At 45.2% G+C, this 18047-nt stretch overlaps 1 long non-coding RNA gene across 1 annotated transcript; it reads right to left on the reverse strand.

Annotated features, from left to right (window-relative positions):
- Positions 1-320: 320 nt before the first annotated feature.
- LOC120997388 lies at positions 321-12344 on the reverse strand. Its single transcript, XR_005778162.1, has 3 exons — positions 11885-12344; positions 4326-4331; positions 321-332 (listed from the first exon to the last, which is right to left on the reverse strand). It is a non-coding gene; the product is annotated as an uncharacterized LOC120997388 (long non-coding RNA).
- Positions 12345-18047: the final 5703 nt, after the last annotated feature.

Consider the following 18047-nt stretch of genomic DNA (forward strand, 5'->3'; position numbering starts at 1 on the left):
CTGTATTTAGATGTGCCAGAGGGTTATTGTCCGTGAATGCAATGAACGGGGTGGCGGCTAGATAATCCTTGAATTTTTCTGTCACCGCCCACACTAATGCCAGGAACTCTAGTTTGAAGGAACTATAATTCTGGTCATTTTTCTCAGCTCCTTTCAGGGAGCGGCTTGCATATGCTATCACTCTCTCTTTTCCCTCTTGGATTTGGGCTAACACAGCTCCCAGGCCTTGCTTGCTAGCGTCAGTATAGAGATGGAAGGGCTTGCTATAATCTGGATAACCTAACACTGGAGGCTCGGTCAGTTTCTTTTTTAGCAATTGGAACGCTATCTCTCTTTCCTCATTCCACTCAATGGGCACAGGGGTTCTAGGACTCTTTTTGGGTTGCCCCCTCAAGAGCTCCTGGATAGGATCAGCTATTTGAGCAAAATGGGGGATAAAACGTCTATAGTAGCCGGCAAAACCCAGGAAACTCCTCACCTCTTTGACAGTAGTAGGAACCGGCCAATTACGGACAGCTGCCAATTTATCAGGGTCAGGTTGTACTCCCTCTCCGCTTACTATATGCCCCAGGTATCTTACTGCAGGTTTGAGCAGGTGGCACTTGGATGGCTTTACCTTCAAGCCATATTTGATAAGGATTTCAAATACTTCTGCCAAATGTTTCAGATGGTCCTCATATGTTTTTGAGTACACAATGACGTCATCTAGATACAGCAGCACTGTTTCGAAGTTTTTGTGACCCAAACACCGCTCCATTAGTCTCTGGAAAGTCCCTGGGGCATTACATAGCCCGAACGGCATACAATTGAACTCAAACAGGCCCATGGGAGTAGTGAAGGCAGTCTTTTCTCTATCTGCAGGGGCCATGGGTACTTGCCAGTAGCCACTGGTCAAGTCCAATGTGGAGAAATAGGCAGAGGAGCCCAGAGCAGTTAGTGACTCCTCAATGCGGGGCAGTGGGTATGCGTCTTTGTGGGTTATTTGATTAATTTTCCTATAATCCACACAGAAACGGATACCCCCGTCCTTCTTCTTTACAAGGACCAGGGGTGCAGCCCACGGACTACGGCTGTCCCGGATTACATTAGAGTCTTTCATCTCTTGGATCATTTCCTTTACAGTCTGATATGAAGTAGGCGGTAAAGGTCTGTACCTCTCCTTGATAGGAGGATGAGAGCCAGTAGGTATAGTGTGTTGTATGCCACTCACCTCACCATAATCAGTGGCATGCTTACTGAAGGCCTGGTGGTGCTCTTTGACAAGCTGTATAATCCCTTCTTGTTGCCGTTGGGGGGTATTCTCGTCCCCGACATGGAGCTCTTCCCACCAGGGCACTTGTGGCTGGGTCACCGGCGAACATCCGCGGCCTGCAGCTGACGGCTTTTCTGTCACTGGAAGACGAATGATGTCTTGGAAGGACACCTGGGACAGCTGGGCAACAGGGCAATGCTTAGTAAGCGCAACAGGATGATTACTCAGATTAATCAGACGGACAGGTACTTTACCTTGGGAGACGTTCACCAGGCACTTGGCAGCTCTCACATAAGGATAATCCTCCATCTGGATTGGTTCCACCAGGGCTGGATAATCTCGGCCTTCGACTCCCAGGACAGCACGACACCACAAAAGAGTTTGAGAATTAGGAGGCAAAGTCACAGGCTTAATATCACGGATCCTGGCAGTACAAATTTCTCCTTTCCCATTAGCAAACCTCTGCTGGGCACTTAACACAGTAATAGTCTTTTGAATCACCCTCCTGGATGCAGAGGAAGCAGTGGGCAAAGTCTGATGTAATACGGCAAGTATTTCTGAATAACAGTTTTTGAAGACATTGGTGCCTAGAATGACAGGCTGTCCTCCTCTGTCACCGGCTTGTACTACGATCACTCCCTGTTGAGGCAGGGTTACTTCTCCCACCTGCAGGGTGGGTTCCCAGTATCCATGAACCTTTACTGGTTTGCCATTGCTGGCGATAATCTCCACCCAGGATTCAGGTGGCTGGGTCAATTGGTTGGTGTCCCAGAACCTCTCAAAGGCGGGCAGCTGAATAGTAGTGACCTGAGACCCAGTATCTAATAAGGCTTCAAAGGGGACCCCGTTGATCTCTATATTGATTTTAGGATGGGATCCTACATACCGCGGCACCCAATTTGGATCATCTGGACCTAGTGTTCTACCTCCCGAGGGGTGGTCCTCAGCCTCAGGGGTTGCCCTGTTTAACTGCCAGCACGTGGATTCTGTGTGTCCCAGCTTTTTGCAGTATGTACACACGGGCCGCTTACGGTTTTTATTACACCTCCCAGGATCCCTGGGGTGAGTCTCTTGGTAAGGAGGTGGGAACGGCCTAGGAGGTGACAGGAATTCTTCTTCTAGCATTATGGGTTTTTCCCATTCCTCTATTTTTCTGCACACTTTCTCTAGACTTTTAGTGAGGTGATTTACTTGCTCTGTCAGCATGGCGATAGTATCAGTAGCTGACACTTGAACAGCTTGGCCGGCCTCAGCTCGGTTAGTGACAAGCGGTTTTGGCTTGCAGGCTGATGACTCAGATAGGGCGCTCAACTCAGGAGGTACTGTGGACCCCAGAATTTTTATAGCCAGTTCTTTAAAGTCCAGAAAGGCACTGTTAGGGTGCTGGGCGGACAGCATCTTTAACTGGGTCCTTATTTGTTCACTAGACACCCCGGTTATAAATTGTTCCCTCAAGGTCTGGTCCCGGTTATCAGCCTCTTTGGGATCTATCTGGATTACAGCCCCTAAAGCCTCCTGAAGTGATAGGGCATAGTCACGGAGGGACTCACCGGGCTTCTGTCTCTGGCCAAAGAAGTGCATCTTTATCTCTGAGGCAGTCCTAGTTTCAAAAGTGGCTCTGAGGCGGGTGAATATCTGTTCTAGAGTACTCCGCTCAGTAGCAGGCCAGGATAACACTTCCCTGCGGGCAGCTCCCTCCAGCTGCGCCAGCAGGATTTCCATTTGCTGGTCGGCATTTATAGGGTACAATCGGAATAGTGCCAGCAACTTTTCTTTAAAGTCCTTTAGGGTATGGGTCTCTCCCCTGTAGCGGGGGAACCATGGGGCCCCGAAATAGTAGGGCATGGTAAAGGGCATCATGCTGGGGGCCGCCGGATGACCAGGAGCCGCAAGCTCTCCTGGGGCCGGCTGCTCAGGCACTCCTGGCTCTGACATGGTAGTCTATTTAGAGGTGGCCGCTGGCGACTAAAGAGGCCGGTACACTCCCCTTCCCTCCGGTTACAAGTGCTTACCGGTATCGCTGGTCTTGCGCAGGCCAAGTCTCGCGAGATTCCGGACGTCCTGAGACCGCAGTGACGCAGGAGAAGCAGGGCCGCAGCGGTGCGATGATGAAGAGGGGCGGGACTCTCTGTGTCTTTGCAGGGATCCGCCCACGAATGTCCTCAGCGGCGCGGGAAACTTTACTCCAGGCAGCCGGTGGCCATCTTTAGCAAAACGCTGTCCATTCACTGACAGCAAGCAGGATTGTAAAAAGTCCACAAAACCACACTCCAATGCGGCGATTTTCTTCCTCTGGGTAGCGCAACACTGCACAGCGCTTTTTAGAGGTTTTTGGTACACTTTGGGTACGATTTTCAGTCCACAAAGTCCACTTGAATAAAACAGGAAAATTGTCACTTTGGTCACAGGGCAACTGTATAAGGCACAAAGTTCACGCTTCTTGCACTAGAAAGCGTGCTGAGAATCCTGTTCGTGACGCCAAAAGAGAAGTGCAGCGTACTCAAGTTGTGTGCAATAGGTGTTTCTGGGTGATGTAGTGCAATATACACTAACCTGGTACAGCTGACTCTCTGCAAGGGCAGGTATAGGTAGGGAATAGTTCGTGACGCCAGTGCCAAGTAAACGGTGGCACGCCGTTTGCGGATGCAGGAATAAATTGAGGAAACGTAGTCTTAAAACAGAACTCCAACTTTAGTAGTTTTGCAAGCAGAGACAATATAGGAAATGCAGTTCCTAAGCATACAGTCGATTTTGCAATTCGGTCGATGCAGGCAATTCAGTTATAGCAGGGTAATCACAGAGTGTTGAACACAGGACTTGCAGCACAGGAGCTTGCACTCTAATTCTGTCTGATCCTGGAATACAGCAATTCTTCACCAAGGCCCATTAACCTAGTGCTGGCTTTATATCCTTGGCTATAGCTTTATAAGTACCTCCTCTGTCTTTCTGAGTACCTCTTGCTTTCCTGATCTTTGCCTCTGTCTCTCTCAGCTTCTGGAAACTTCCTCAGGCTCTAGAAACTTCTGAGCTGTGGTCTAGACTGACTTCTGCACTCCACACTAGATCAGGTTACACTGACCTTCCCTTCCTTGTCTGGCCCTTATATAAACTAGGGCTCCCTAGCTCCCTCTAATGCCTAAGAGCTGGAATGACACCCCTAGCCGGCCTGTACTGGCAAGTTTCATAGCAACAGGGAAATACATGCATTACATTACATGACATTTTATAAAACTCACATATACCAACTTCCCCATAATTAAGGAGGGACGACAGCACACAAGTGACACTTTGGTAGTGACGGGTATTACAGTTCCCGTACACTACACTTCATTGCCAGATCTCTCCCCCATCAAGAATGTCTGGGACTGGATGGGGCAATGGATCTTCCATGTACAACAGCCAACAACCACCTTGGTTGAACTACAGCTCCAAGATGAAAGAGCTTGGAATGACCACAGGAGGACATCCAGCATCTGTATGACAGAGTGCCAGCCTGTGTGACAAGGGGAGATGTCACCCAGTATTAATATGACCTTGCCTCATCATATACCCTGCTGCAGAACCAAAAATAAAATGGGGCACCACCTGGTGTGTGATCATTGACTAAGCATCAGCATTTCATACTAGTCGTCTACTACTACTGTATCTCAGTCGCATTAAGTTTTCCAAGTGTTTTTTCATTCTTCGGTAGTGCTAACTTCTGGCATAAATTATAGCATATCTGTCTGGCTGCAGGAGCCCTCGCCACTTCCCATAATCCCTGCCTTTTATTCACCACTTTTGAAAACTGGCTAGAAGTTGAAAATCCCAAATTAGACCACCAATATGGCATGCCCCATAATTTGGTATGGTTAGAAAAAGCGTAAAAATTTAGCTATAGTATATGGGCCCTGCTGTATTTTTCCCCCACTTTTTTATCATTTGGAATTAGATTTCTGAAGGATTTATTCTGATTCTCATATTTATATGGGAAACATTATCTGCCTAAGGCCTCACGCACACGACCGTTGTTCAGGTCCGCATCCGAGCCGCAGTTTTTGAGGCTCAGGTGCGGACCCATTCACTTCAATGGGGCCGCAAAAGATGCGGACAGCACTCCGCGTGCTGTCCGCATCCGTGGCCCCGCAAAAAAAATAGAACATGTCCTATTCTTGTCCATTTTGCGGACAAGAATAGGCATTTCTACAATGGGCTGCCCGTTCCGTTCTGCAAATTGCGGAAGGCACATGGGCGGCTTCAGTTTTTTGCGGACTGCAAAAAACAGAATGGTTGTGCGCATGAGGCCTAAGGGCTATGCACACAAACATTTTTTTGGTCTGCATCTAATGCATTTTTTGCAGGTCAATGAGGCCACAAAAGATGCGGACAGCACATCTTGTGCGGTCTGCAAAATTATAGAACATGTCCTATTCTTCTCTGCATTACGGACAAGGATAGGATCGTTCTATTATGGGCCGGACGTTCCGCAAAATGCAGAACGCACACAGAGTTTCGCGGATCCGCAATTTGCGGAATGAAAAACAGCCAATGGTCGTGTCCATGATACCTAATTTGTTTTTTTTTTACCTTGCTACATGATAGGATTATAGGTTAGACTAGACAGATCTGCGCCTTTTTTTCAACCTTACCAACTATGAAACTACAGGTGAAACTCGAAAAATTTGAATATCGTGCAAAAGTCCATTTATTTCAGTAATGCAACTTAAAAGGAATTGCATTAATGCAGCTTAAAATTAGAATTTTGTGAAAAGGTTCAATATTCTAGGCTCAAAGTGTCACACTCTAGTCAGCTAATTAATCCATATCCCCTGAGCAAAAGGGATCTCAAAATTGTGACTTCGTCCAAATTATAACAAATAAAGGCTTGAAATCTCTCGCTTTGCATGTAACGAGTCTCACATATGTTAGTTTCACCTTTTAAGTTGCATTACTGAAATAAATGACCGTTGCATGATATTCTAATTTTTCGAGTTTCACCTGTATATCAATACGCAGCCACTTTCCTGACTCCTTAGAGGACACTTGGTACATTGGTGACATCTAGTGGTGGAGAACGGCATGACCATTTTCTCAGTTTCCTGTAAAGATTCACTAGGAGATTAGGTACATTCTATCCAGGTGACAATTCTGAAGTTATCACCTTAAGGGCTTCTGTCACCCCACTAAACCGTTTTTTTTTTTTTTGTTTATTAATAATCCCTACACTGCGAGCTCTGCATACATAAGTTAAATAATCATTTCTGTTCAGTAGAATTTGCTAAAAAGCAATTTTTAAAATATGCAAATTACCTTGCTACCAGCAAGTAGGGCGGCTACTTGCTGGTAGCAGCCGCATCCTCCGATCCTAAAGACGCCCCCTCTGCATTGTGATTGACAGGGCCAGGGAACGGAATCGTTCTCTGCTGGCCCTGCCTGTTAGCATTCAAAATCTGGCACCTGCGCTGCGGCCGTTTTTATGTTCAATCTGCGCAGGCGCACTGAGAGGCGGCCGCTCTCTCCTCAATGCGCCTGCGCCGGGTGTAGATGTGACGTCATCGGCGCAGGCGCATTGAGGATTGAGCGGCCGAGCGAGTGGCCGTCTCTCAGTGCGCCTGCGCAGATTGAAGATAGGTACGGCCGCGGCGCAGGCGCCAGATTTTGAATGCTAACAGGCAGGGCCAGCAGAGAACGATTCCGTTCCCTGGCCCTGTCAATCACAATGCGGAGGGGGCGTCATTAGGGTCGGAGGATGCGGCTGCTACCAGCAAGTAGCCGCCCTACTTGCTGGTAGCAAGGTAATTTGCATATTTTAAAAATCGCTTTTTAGCAAATTCTACTGAACAAAAATGATTATTTAACTTATGTATGCAGAGCTCGCAGTGTAGGGATTATTAGTAAACAAAAAAAACGTTTAGTGGGCTGACAGAAGCCCTTTAAAAGGGGTTATACCATGATTGATGTAAAAAAAAAATATTAAAATCGGACATCATATAGTACATGACGATCTCTTCCTCACAAAGCTAGACGCAGCCCTGGACCTCAAGTGGAACCAGAGATCTCCACATTCATTGCTTTTATCGTTCTACCCAGTGGCGTAGCGTGTGTGTGTGTGTGTTGCCCTGGGCGCCAAGCAGGCAGTATAATGAGGGTGATGGAAGCCTATGGCCCCCCCAGTATTATAATATATAATGGCCCCCCTGTATAATTATATATAATGGCCCCCTCTGTATTATTACATATATAATGGCCCCTCTGTATAATTATATATAATGACCCCCCCAGTATTATAATATATAATGGCCCCCCTGTATAATTATATATAATGGCCCCCTCCGTATTATTAGGATATATAATGGCCCCCTCCGTATTATTAGGATATCTAATGGCCCATTATATAATCTAATATTACAGAGGGGGCCATTATATATATAATAATAATAACACTCTGCATAGATGAGACGCGGCTGAAAGAAGGTATCATGGCGGTCTTATCTCCGAATGAAGACGCTGAGGAAAGTCTACATCACAGGAGATGTCACTGGATGGATGAGGTATGTGCTGCTGTATTCTCCTGTATATTTTGTAGTGATGTATGTAATGTCCAAACACATATCTGTTTCACGGTAGGGTTGGGGGTGGGGGGGTGGATAGAGAATATGGCCCACCCTGCAGCATCCGGGCCCCAGACTTCAGGTCACACTGTGCGTGTTCTGAATTCTGGGGGCTCACACCCATCTACTACATTATCTGTACTCAGAGTTATCACTGTGCTATCTGTGGTGTTACATAGGACTGCAGGTGACATCTACTACATTATCTGTACTCAGAAAGTTATCACTGTGCTATCTGTGGTGTTACATAGGACTGCTACATGATCTGTAAAAAGGGGCGTGTCCACATGATGGAGGGGGCGCAAGCAATACATGGCTTGCCCCGGGTGCTGGCAAACTACGCTATGCCACTGGTTCTACCAGACTCTTTTCAGCTTTGCAGCTCAGTGAGAGTGTCCTTTCTGCTGCAGCTCTCTCCCTGTACCTGCCACAGCTTCTATCAGAACACATGGCCGGTGGCAGTTGAAGATTTAAAAAGAGTACTTTCGACCTGCTCATTGAGACAGACAAAAAAATGAGGAAAATAAACAGCAGATGGCGCTATACAGATACATTTTATTCAATAGCTCAGTGGCTATGCAAAGTTGTTAATGACATGTAATCACAAAAGTATTCCGATCCAGGTGCTGGTTTGAATAATGTAGAATATGTTTCGTGACACAACCCCCTTTATTGGACAGATTACTGTTTTCCAACAAACACTAACATTTTCACAGACATCAAGTTCAGCCAACAATGTAATAGAAGAATAGGATGGACATTATGGATAATTTAAAGGGGTTCTGCACTTTGATCATCAGCATCTGATCGGATAGATCATCAGCATCTGATCGGCAGGGGTCCGACACCCGGGACCCCCACCGATCAGCTTTTTGAGAAGGCAGCGGTGCTGGCAGTAGTGCCGCGGCCTTCTCACTGTTATCTCTGGCCCAGTGACGTCACGACTAGTATCACTGGCCTGGGCGCGGCTAAGCTCCATTCAAGTGAACAGAGCTCATTCGCACTCAGGCCAGTTGATACTAGTCGTGACGTCACTGGGCCAGAGATAACAGTGAGAAGGCCGCGGCGCTACTGCCAACGCAGCTGCCTTCTCAAACAGCTGATCGGCGGGGGTCCTGGGTGTCGGACCCCCACCAATCAGATGCTGATGATCTATCCATATAGATCATCAGTTTAAACAAACTGCAGAACCCCTTTAAGGTGGTAAGAAACCGCTCTGCTACGTGGCCCCTTTATAATAATAGGAATAATAAGGCTATAAGATTGGTTTCCTTTTGTTTTGTATCCAGATGTGGCGCTGTTCCTGGAAAAAGGCAGTCACTTTTGGTTGCAATCACTTAAAAGGGGTTGTGCCACAAAAAATAATTCTACATTTTTCAAACCAGCGCCTGGATCGGAATACTTTTGTAATTGCATGTCATTAAAAATTTTGTATAGCCCCCGCCAAGTTATTTAATAAAATGCACCTGTATAGAGCGATTTGTTCTTTTCCCCAAGTTCTCCATCCACCTCACTCAGGTGGTCGCACACGCTCAGTTTACATATTTAACTGCCACCAGCCATATCTTAGAAGCTGTGGCGGTAAGGCCACCTGCACACATTGCGGAATACATGCATTTTTTCCCCGCATGGATTCTAGTGCGTAAAAACCGCAGAGTAGTACAGTACCTGCAAAGTGTACGATATTACAGAAATTGACCCGCCGTGTGGATTTGCAAATCTGCAGCATGTCAATTAGGTTTGTGGTTTTTGCAGCGTATTTCCCCCTTCAATGGAAGGGTGAGATCTGGAATAAAACCGCCTCAAATCTGCACCACAATCTGCAATTACACATTGTTGGTTTTTCGGGCGGCTATGCTGCAGAAATGCTCATCAATTTGCATGGAAATCTGCAACAATTGCAGCAGTGAATGGGGAGATCTCTGGACCCATGAGAGACACAAGGCAGCTTTGTTAGAAAGGTATTGTCCTGTACATCCATCATGGCATAACCCCTTTGGTAACAGACAAAGGGTTTGGGGGCGCAGATTTAATGAAGACGAGAGAGACTTTTTGGAAAATGCAATCATTTTTATTAACTGCCCTGAAAGCATGCATTATATTACAGCACCTGTAAACAGTCAATTCAATGCGCTGACATAAGCAGCTTTTGTGGGATCTGGAATGTTTGACATAAAAACGGACATTAACGCGACGCCTCCGGTGGCTGGAAACATTCATAGCAGCTTACAGAGAATTACTTCAACCGTCCCCATTGCACTTATATCAAATTTATTGCTACATGAAAAAAGGCCATTAAATCGAATATCATCATTATTATTACTACACTGATTGTCTAACATTGCAAACGCCTGGAGACAGAAACCAGCCTGAGCAAGCAGAGATAAGCCACCTGTGGCCTAATGGGAGGACTACAAATCCCAGCACTCTAGGCTCGCTGGGACTTGCAGTCTTTGCATTTACTCAGCCTTGTTCCCAGTTTGACATCACAGCCAACGGCTCAATTAAGACACAGCAGTCATCTCTGTATGATCCTGGATAGCAGTGGATCACTTTCATTATAGAGCACTGTCCTTGAAAGTAAAAAAAAAAAATCCAGTAAATATAAAATCGTTAAAATTAACTTTCACCCAATTTTCTTTTTATCTAGTTCAAAATTCTGCACATATTTACAGCGATCAGAGGTGATTTTCTGAGCTGCAAATCCCCTGTGTAACCAGAAGTAAGAGTAAAAAAAATAATCTGGTTAGGTGCAGCCACCACTAGGGGGAGCTTTGTGCATACTGTTCATATACTGCTCTTACGAATAGCACAGCAGGCAGTGAGCTCTCCCTAGTGGTGGCTTAGGGTAGGTCATCAATACCAGACTGGCTTGAACAGGAAGGAGCTGTCCCACTGAAGTGAATAAGGGGAACGGCTTCGTTCTAATTACACTGCTCGCCGCTGCAGTTGCGATGGCGAGCAGGTAAATAATGAAGAGAAAGCAGAGCTGGTACGAGCACCGCGTTCTCTTCAAACAGGGGTTCTGGGAGTCAGACCCTTCGCAGATCTGATATTGATGACCTATCCTAAGGATAATAGAGCATGCTGGGAGCGCTGCCCGCTATAGAAAGCATATGAAGTCATTTGTCAGCACAGAATTCTGAACCTAAAAACGACAGGGTGTTCGCTTTAGTTTAGGTTTTCCTTTTCTGTCAAATAGTCCACTGAACCATGGCTTACTTTTGGTTGGTAGCAACCAATTTGGCCTCTCCTGAATGGTATTGACATGGCAGAAGCAGAGAGATCTCCGCGGCGTTAGGCTACGTTCACATATGCAATTTCCTTTCCGGTTTGGAGATCCAGCAGAGGATCTCAAAACAGTTTCCAGTTTGTTGCGTTCTGTGACCGGACACAGTTGTGTGTCTGGTTTGGGAAACTTTAAAAGCCGGCGCTGAAAACAATGCAAGTCATTAGTGCCGGATCCGTTTTGTTTTTTTTCAGACAGGAGAAAACACGGATCCGGCACCCATTGGCTTACAAAAGTGTTAGTGCCGTTTCCGGTTTGTTCACTTTCAATTTAATACAACCGAACGGAACGGAGGCAACCAGTTATATTAAATCAAGCTGCAGCGTTTCCCTCTGGTTTTGGGAGCCTCTGCCGGATCTCAAAATCGGAAAGGAAATCGCATATGTGAAAGTAGCCTTAGGCGGATGTACCTCACCCGACATAACATTTTTCAGACATACAGTCACTAAAATTAAGGCGACATTCACACAACTGTATTTTTGGTCCCGCATCCGATCCACAATTTTTGCATTTCGTTGGGCCACAAAAACGCAGATAGCACACCGTATGTCCGTTCCGCGGCCCCGCAAAAAAGATAAAAACACATCGTATTCTTGTCCGTTTTGCTGACAAGATTAGGCATTGTTAGAATGGGTCTGAAAAAAAAGGGATGCAACATGGAAGTCATCCTCCTTTTTTGCGGATCCACCGCAAAATGCATATGGTTGTTTGAATGATGCACCCCAAGATGGGGCCAGCTAGTTTGGACAGAACCCCTCGGCCTAGGTTCTGATTGGAGTGAGGGGAGTAAGTCGCTGTCAGACACCTCTAGTGCTGACTTACGAGTAAGAAAAAGGATCAGGCATGTTAAAATCCAAACAGCCTGATCCTTATCTAAGCCAACATCTGCCCTATGAATCTAATGATCTGCTTATTTGACTACTTGACACAAGGAGATTCAAGGACATATATTTACTTGGGGTGGACGTGCCCTTCAAGACGACCATAGACAGTGGAAGAAATATTAACAAAAATAATTACAAATCAGACAAGACATTGATTAGCGATTCCTCCATAGTCAATCACATATACCTAAGAAGTCAAGAAAATGAGTGAAAAACCAAATCTGAAACCAGCTGTATGTCCGGTTACATGGCCGAAGGGTTTGGGTTTGTTTTCATAATTAAATATACACACATTTATATCTCAATGAAGTGGGGACAAACACTTATGACACTCACTATCGGGAAAGGGCTAAAAACCGTATAAAGTATTGCATAGTGCTAAACAGCCTCTTGTCTACGGCAGGCTTTATAAAAAGGGCAGCCCCGCGTCGTGGGAGCGGCGGATCTCATCTGTACAAAGGAGGAGGAAGAGTAAATGGGTGGAATGAGATTTGTGGGTGATCTTGGGAATAATCCAGTGCAAGTGCAACGCTCCTACTCAACGGCATTGATCAGGGGGCACCTCACGAGACTGCGGCGCTCTAAACGGGGGGGCGTCTGTAAGAGGCACTCAAAAGGTTAACCCAGTGCGTCTCCAACACAGACCCCCCAAACAGGGTATTATATCTCCATCCATTCCTGACGGCCTTGAAGGCTTTGTACACCTTTGGGGGCTATTTTTTTATGACTGCTTTTTACTTATTTTGGGCTAAAAATCACTTTTTCAATCGGTCTTTATAATAAATAAATTGAGCCGTTCTGTTCACCGTTATAGGCGACTTTCACACTATTGATACCGACACACTGGACCATCCGAGGTTGCCCAATATAAAGGTATATAAGCCAATTCAAGGGCAGTGTATCAGATCACCATCCCTTATTATTTTATTGCTACAATTTTAACGATTATTCATTTTTTATTACATCTATTATTGAATCAAATAAATTGTCTTTTTATTGTCCTTATGTGATTCCTAATGGGCGAGTATATATATATATATACACACATACATACACACACACACACACACACATATACACACATATACATATACTACCTTAAGATTCTATTCAATGTGACTAGGGTGCATCATCAGTTTGGAGCACCTTTACATCACCAGGAAAGGGGAGCCACCCTTTAAAATCTATACTGTCACACTAGCGTTAATATTTTCCGGTATTGAGATCTGTCATAGGAAAAAAACGCTTCCATTTTGTCCCCATTCATTGTCAATGGGGGACAAAACGTAACTGAACAGAACGGAGTGCTCCAAAATGCATTCCGTTCCGCTCTCATACCGGAGGGCAGCATGCTGCGGTTTGCTTTCCGTCTTAGGATCCGTCATGACCCACAATGCAAGTCAATGGGGACGGATCCATTTTCTCTGACACAATAGAAAAAGGATCCGTCCCCCACTGACTTTCAATGGAGTTCATGCCGGATCCGTCTTGGCTATGTTACAGATAATACAACCGGATCCATTCTGAACGGATGCAGACGGTTGTATTATCAGTAACGGAAGCGTTTTTGCTGAACCCTGCCGGATCCAGGAAAAACGATAGTGTGAAAGTAGCCATAGTCTGTGTGACTGGTACTTTCACTTTGAGCCGGTCATCTAATAAAACTTATCTCTAAATTATCAAACGTCATAAACACTGATTTAAGCCACATTCATATCAGTAACATAAGAGCTGAGCTATAATGAGTGTTTATAAAGGTCAGAGATAAGGAGCCGTTAGTTGAGCTGCCTGACGGAACAGAGTGAAAATTCAGATCCTGCTACTAAAGAATCTCAAGGATGTACAGACAAAAGGGCTCATTTTCTTTTTTTATTTTATAAAGACCAATTGAAAAAATTACTTTAAGCTCAAAACGAGTACAATGCCTCCAAAGGTGTACACAGCCTTTAAGACCCCTGCTTGCTGTCATTCAATAGGGACTTTCACTGTCATGGTCATGTGATAAGAATTGTTCAGGAATGAGCCGCGCATCCATCACGTGGCCACTGATCGACAACCATGGACATTTACTTTCAGTCACAGCAAGCAGGGATCTTGAAAACTGATAAAGTCCTTATGCATGACAATAACTTATTTTTAACAGGGCAGCACAGTTATGTGTCAGCGAGGCAGCAATCCTCCTTAGCACCCTACACATTAACCCTTTAGCGGCATGCCCCCTGTTTCGAACGCACCCATCTCAAGACTTTACGCAGTCTAACACAATCCCTTGTATATATCCTAGTGCAAGTGGCTTGATGTCCAGGTATATATAGTTTTTTTTTTTTAAATGCATATATGAGATGCTTCCAACATACAGTATATATATATATAACTATTTCATATAAATCTAATTATACACAGCTTGTTATTAATACTCGAGCTGCGCGCAGGCACAACCGTGGGCGATTCTGGGTAAGAAAGCTAAAATGTAGAGAAAAAATAAAATAAAAAATAAAACCGATATTTCCCTTTCCAAGTGTAGGAAAATATCAGCCAGCGAAGAACCAAGGCTATTTGGAGACGCCTGATAGGACTATATTACAGTTTTTGTTTTTTTTTTGTTTTTGCAAAGACATCTCCTTATTCAGAGCATAGACATAGGTTTGTTTTTTAATATAAAATTACAAGTATTTAATAAAAGTCTGATACACAAATCCCTCTCTTTACAAACAAGTTCAGTAGTATATTCAAGCAAACCCAGTTATGCACAGAAGGGTCGCAGCTCCAGCACAGTAAGAAGTTAAGGCCCCATTTATCTTATTGGCAAAAAAATAAAAATATCAGGAAAATAATTGTCTTTGGGTAAAAAAAAAAAAAAAAAAAAAGGGGGTCCATATAATAGAAAAGGTTTAATCATGCGTCAGTAAATGTGGAAAAAACTGATCACCAGCTATCTGTTAAGGACTTTAAACTGTGATGATGCAGGAACCAGGCTTCATGACGACTGTATGGCCTTCTTCAGCTTCTCGATTTCACTCTGCAAGGGGCAAACCAAAAAGAAGTTACTATGGGTTTACACTGTAAAGAACGTCAGTAGAACGAGCCCATAAGACATAAGGGGCAGCAACCCTTCCCTATTAGGGTAAACACTTGGAGCAGCGTTATAGACGCCGGTCTTAGGCTACTTTCAGCCTTGCGTCGTGAATTCCGATATGGAGATCCGGAAGAGGATGCATCCGTTACGTTAGGAAGTGGTTGTGTGAAATCAAAAACGAAAAAAAAAAAAAAAACAGATCCGTCACTAAAAACATTGAAAGTCAATAGGTGATGGATCAGTTTTTTTTAGGCTCCTAAAAAAAAAATTGATCTGTCACCATTGGCTAAGGGTACTTTCACACTTGCAGCAGAGGATTCCGGCAGGCAGTTCTGTCACCGGAACTGCATCCGGATCTGGCAATCCGGACGCAAACTGATGGCATTTGTCAGACGGATCCGGATCAGTCTGACAAATACATTGAAATACTGGATCCCTCTCTCTGGTGTTGCAGCGTACTCAAGCTGTGTGTAGTAGGTGTTTCTGGGTGATGTAGTGCAATATACACTAACCTGGTACAGCTGACTCTCTGCAAGGGCAGGTATAGGTAGAAATAGTTTGTGACGCCAGTGCCAAGTAAACGGTGGCACGCCGTTTGCGGATGCAGGAATAAATTGAGGAAACGTAGTCTTAAAACAGAACTCCAACTTTAGTAGGTTTTCCAAGCAGAGACAATAAAGGAAATGCAGTTCCTCAGCATACAGTCGATTTTGCAATTCGGTCGATGCAGGCAATTCAGTACAGCAGGGTAATTACAGAGTGTTGAACACAGGACTTGCAGCAAAGGAGCTTGCACTCTAACTCTGTCTGATCCTGGAATGTAGCAATTCTTCACCAAGGCCCATTAACCTAAGTCTGGCTTTATATCCTTGATTATGGCTTAAATAAGTACCTCCTCTGTCTTTCTTAGTACCTCTGACTCTTCTGATCTTTACCTCTGTCTCTCTCAGCTTCTGAATGGTTCCTCAGGCTCTTAGTCTAAGATATTCCTGCTTCTGCATATGGGAATTCAGGAGGGAATCTTCTCCTGAACAGCAGGCTTCAGGCCTGGACTTGTCTCGGACATTGTCTAATCTCCAACTGTAGATTACAGACACTAGACTCCGTCTGCCTTGCACTTCCCTGTCTGGCCTTATATAAACTAGGGCTCCCTAGCTCCCTCTATGGACTAGAAGCTGGAATGACACCCCTGCAGGCCTGTACATGCAAGTTTCACAGTAACAGGGAAATACATAACATTAAATTACATGACATTTTATAAAACTGACATATACCAACTCCTCCATAACTAAGGAGGGACGACAGCACACCAAGTGACACTTTGGTAGTGACGGGTATTACAGTTCCCGTACACTACAGTGTCACCTGGAAAAACAGATCCGGTATAAAAAAATTTTTGCACTTTTAAAAAGGTCTTTGCCGGAACACTTAACACTAATGTAAACTAATGCCGACGTTTCGGCAAGTGTTCAGTATTTTTGGCTAGAGAGAAAACTGCAGCATGCTGCAGTATTTTCTCCGTCCAAAAAACATAAGAGGGACTGAACTGATGCATCCTGAACGGATTGCTCTCCATTCAGAATGCATTAGGATAAAACTGATCAGTTCTTTTTTCCGTTTTTGAGCTCCTGTGACTGAACTCAATACCGGAAAACAAAAACGCTAGTGTGACAGTACCCCTACAATGTTTTCAGTGCCAGATCCATTACCCCCCCCCCCCCCCCCCCCCTTCGTTTTTATGATCGGACACTAAACCGCAGCTTGCAGTGGTTTTGTGTCCGGTCACAAAATGGATTGCTGACGGAACTGAAGACATCCTGATGCATCCAGAACGGATCTGTTTCCATTCAGAATGCATGAGGACTAAACGGAAATGTTTTTTCCGGAATTGAGAACCTCTGCCGGATCTCAAAAGCCGAAAACAACAACGCAAGTGTGAAAGCAGCCTTAACCCCATAAGGACTTCCACATGTACGACGCTGGTGGACGTGACTTAACCTCCTTGGGACCGCCGTACGCAGGATTGCGTCTTTGCGGCAGCCCTGCTCTTCTGGGTGGACGCGCCGGTGCGTCCTCTCGCGAGACGCGAGATTACCTGTGAACGCGCGCACACAGGCGCGCGCGGTCACAGGATCGGAAGGTAAGAGAGTGGATCTCCAGCCTGCCAGCGGCGATCGTTCGCTGGCAGGCTGGAGATGTGATTTTTTTTAACCCCTAACAGGTATATTAGACGCTGTTTTGATAACAGCATCTAATATACCTGCTACCTGGTCCTCTGGTGGTCCCTTTTGTTTGGATCGACCACCAGAGGACACAGATAGCTCAGCAATATGTAGCACCAAGCACCACACTACACTACACCCCCCCCTGTCACTTATTAACCCCTTATTAGCCCCTGATCACCCCTGATTACCCCATATAGACTCCCTGATCACCCCCCTGTCATTGATTACCCCCCTGTCATTGATCACCCCCCTGTAAAGCTCCATTCAGACGTCCGCATGATTTTTACGGATCCACTGATAGATGGATCGGATCCGCAAAACGCATACGGATGTCTGAATGGATCCTTACAGGGGCGTGATCAATGACTGTGGTTATCACCCCATATAGACTCCCTGATCACCCCCCTGTCATTGATTACCCCCCTGTCATTGATCACCCCCCTGTAAGGCTCCATTCAGACATTTTTTTGGCCCAAGTTAGCGGAAATTTTTTTTTTTTTCTTACAAAGTCACATATTCCACTAACTTGTGTCAAAAAATAAAATCTCACATGAACTCACTATACCCCTCACGGAATCCAAATGCGTAAAAAATCTTAGACATTTATATTCCAGACTTCTTCTCACGCTTTAGGGCCCCTAGAATGCCAGGGCAGTATAAATACCCCACATGTGACCCCATTTCGGAAAGAAGACACCCCCAGGTATTCCGTGAGGGGCATATTGAGTCCA

Source organism: Bufo bufo, chromosome 4, assembly GCF_905171765.1.
Source record: "Bufo bufo chromosome 4, aBufBuf1.1, whole genome shotgun sequence".
Taxonomy (NCBI): Eukaryota; Metazoa; Chordata; class Amphibia; order Anura; family Bufonidae; genus Bufo; species Bufo bufo.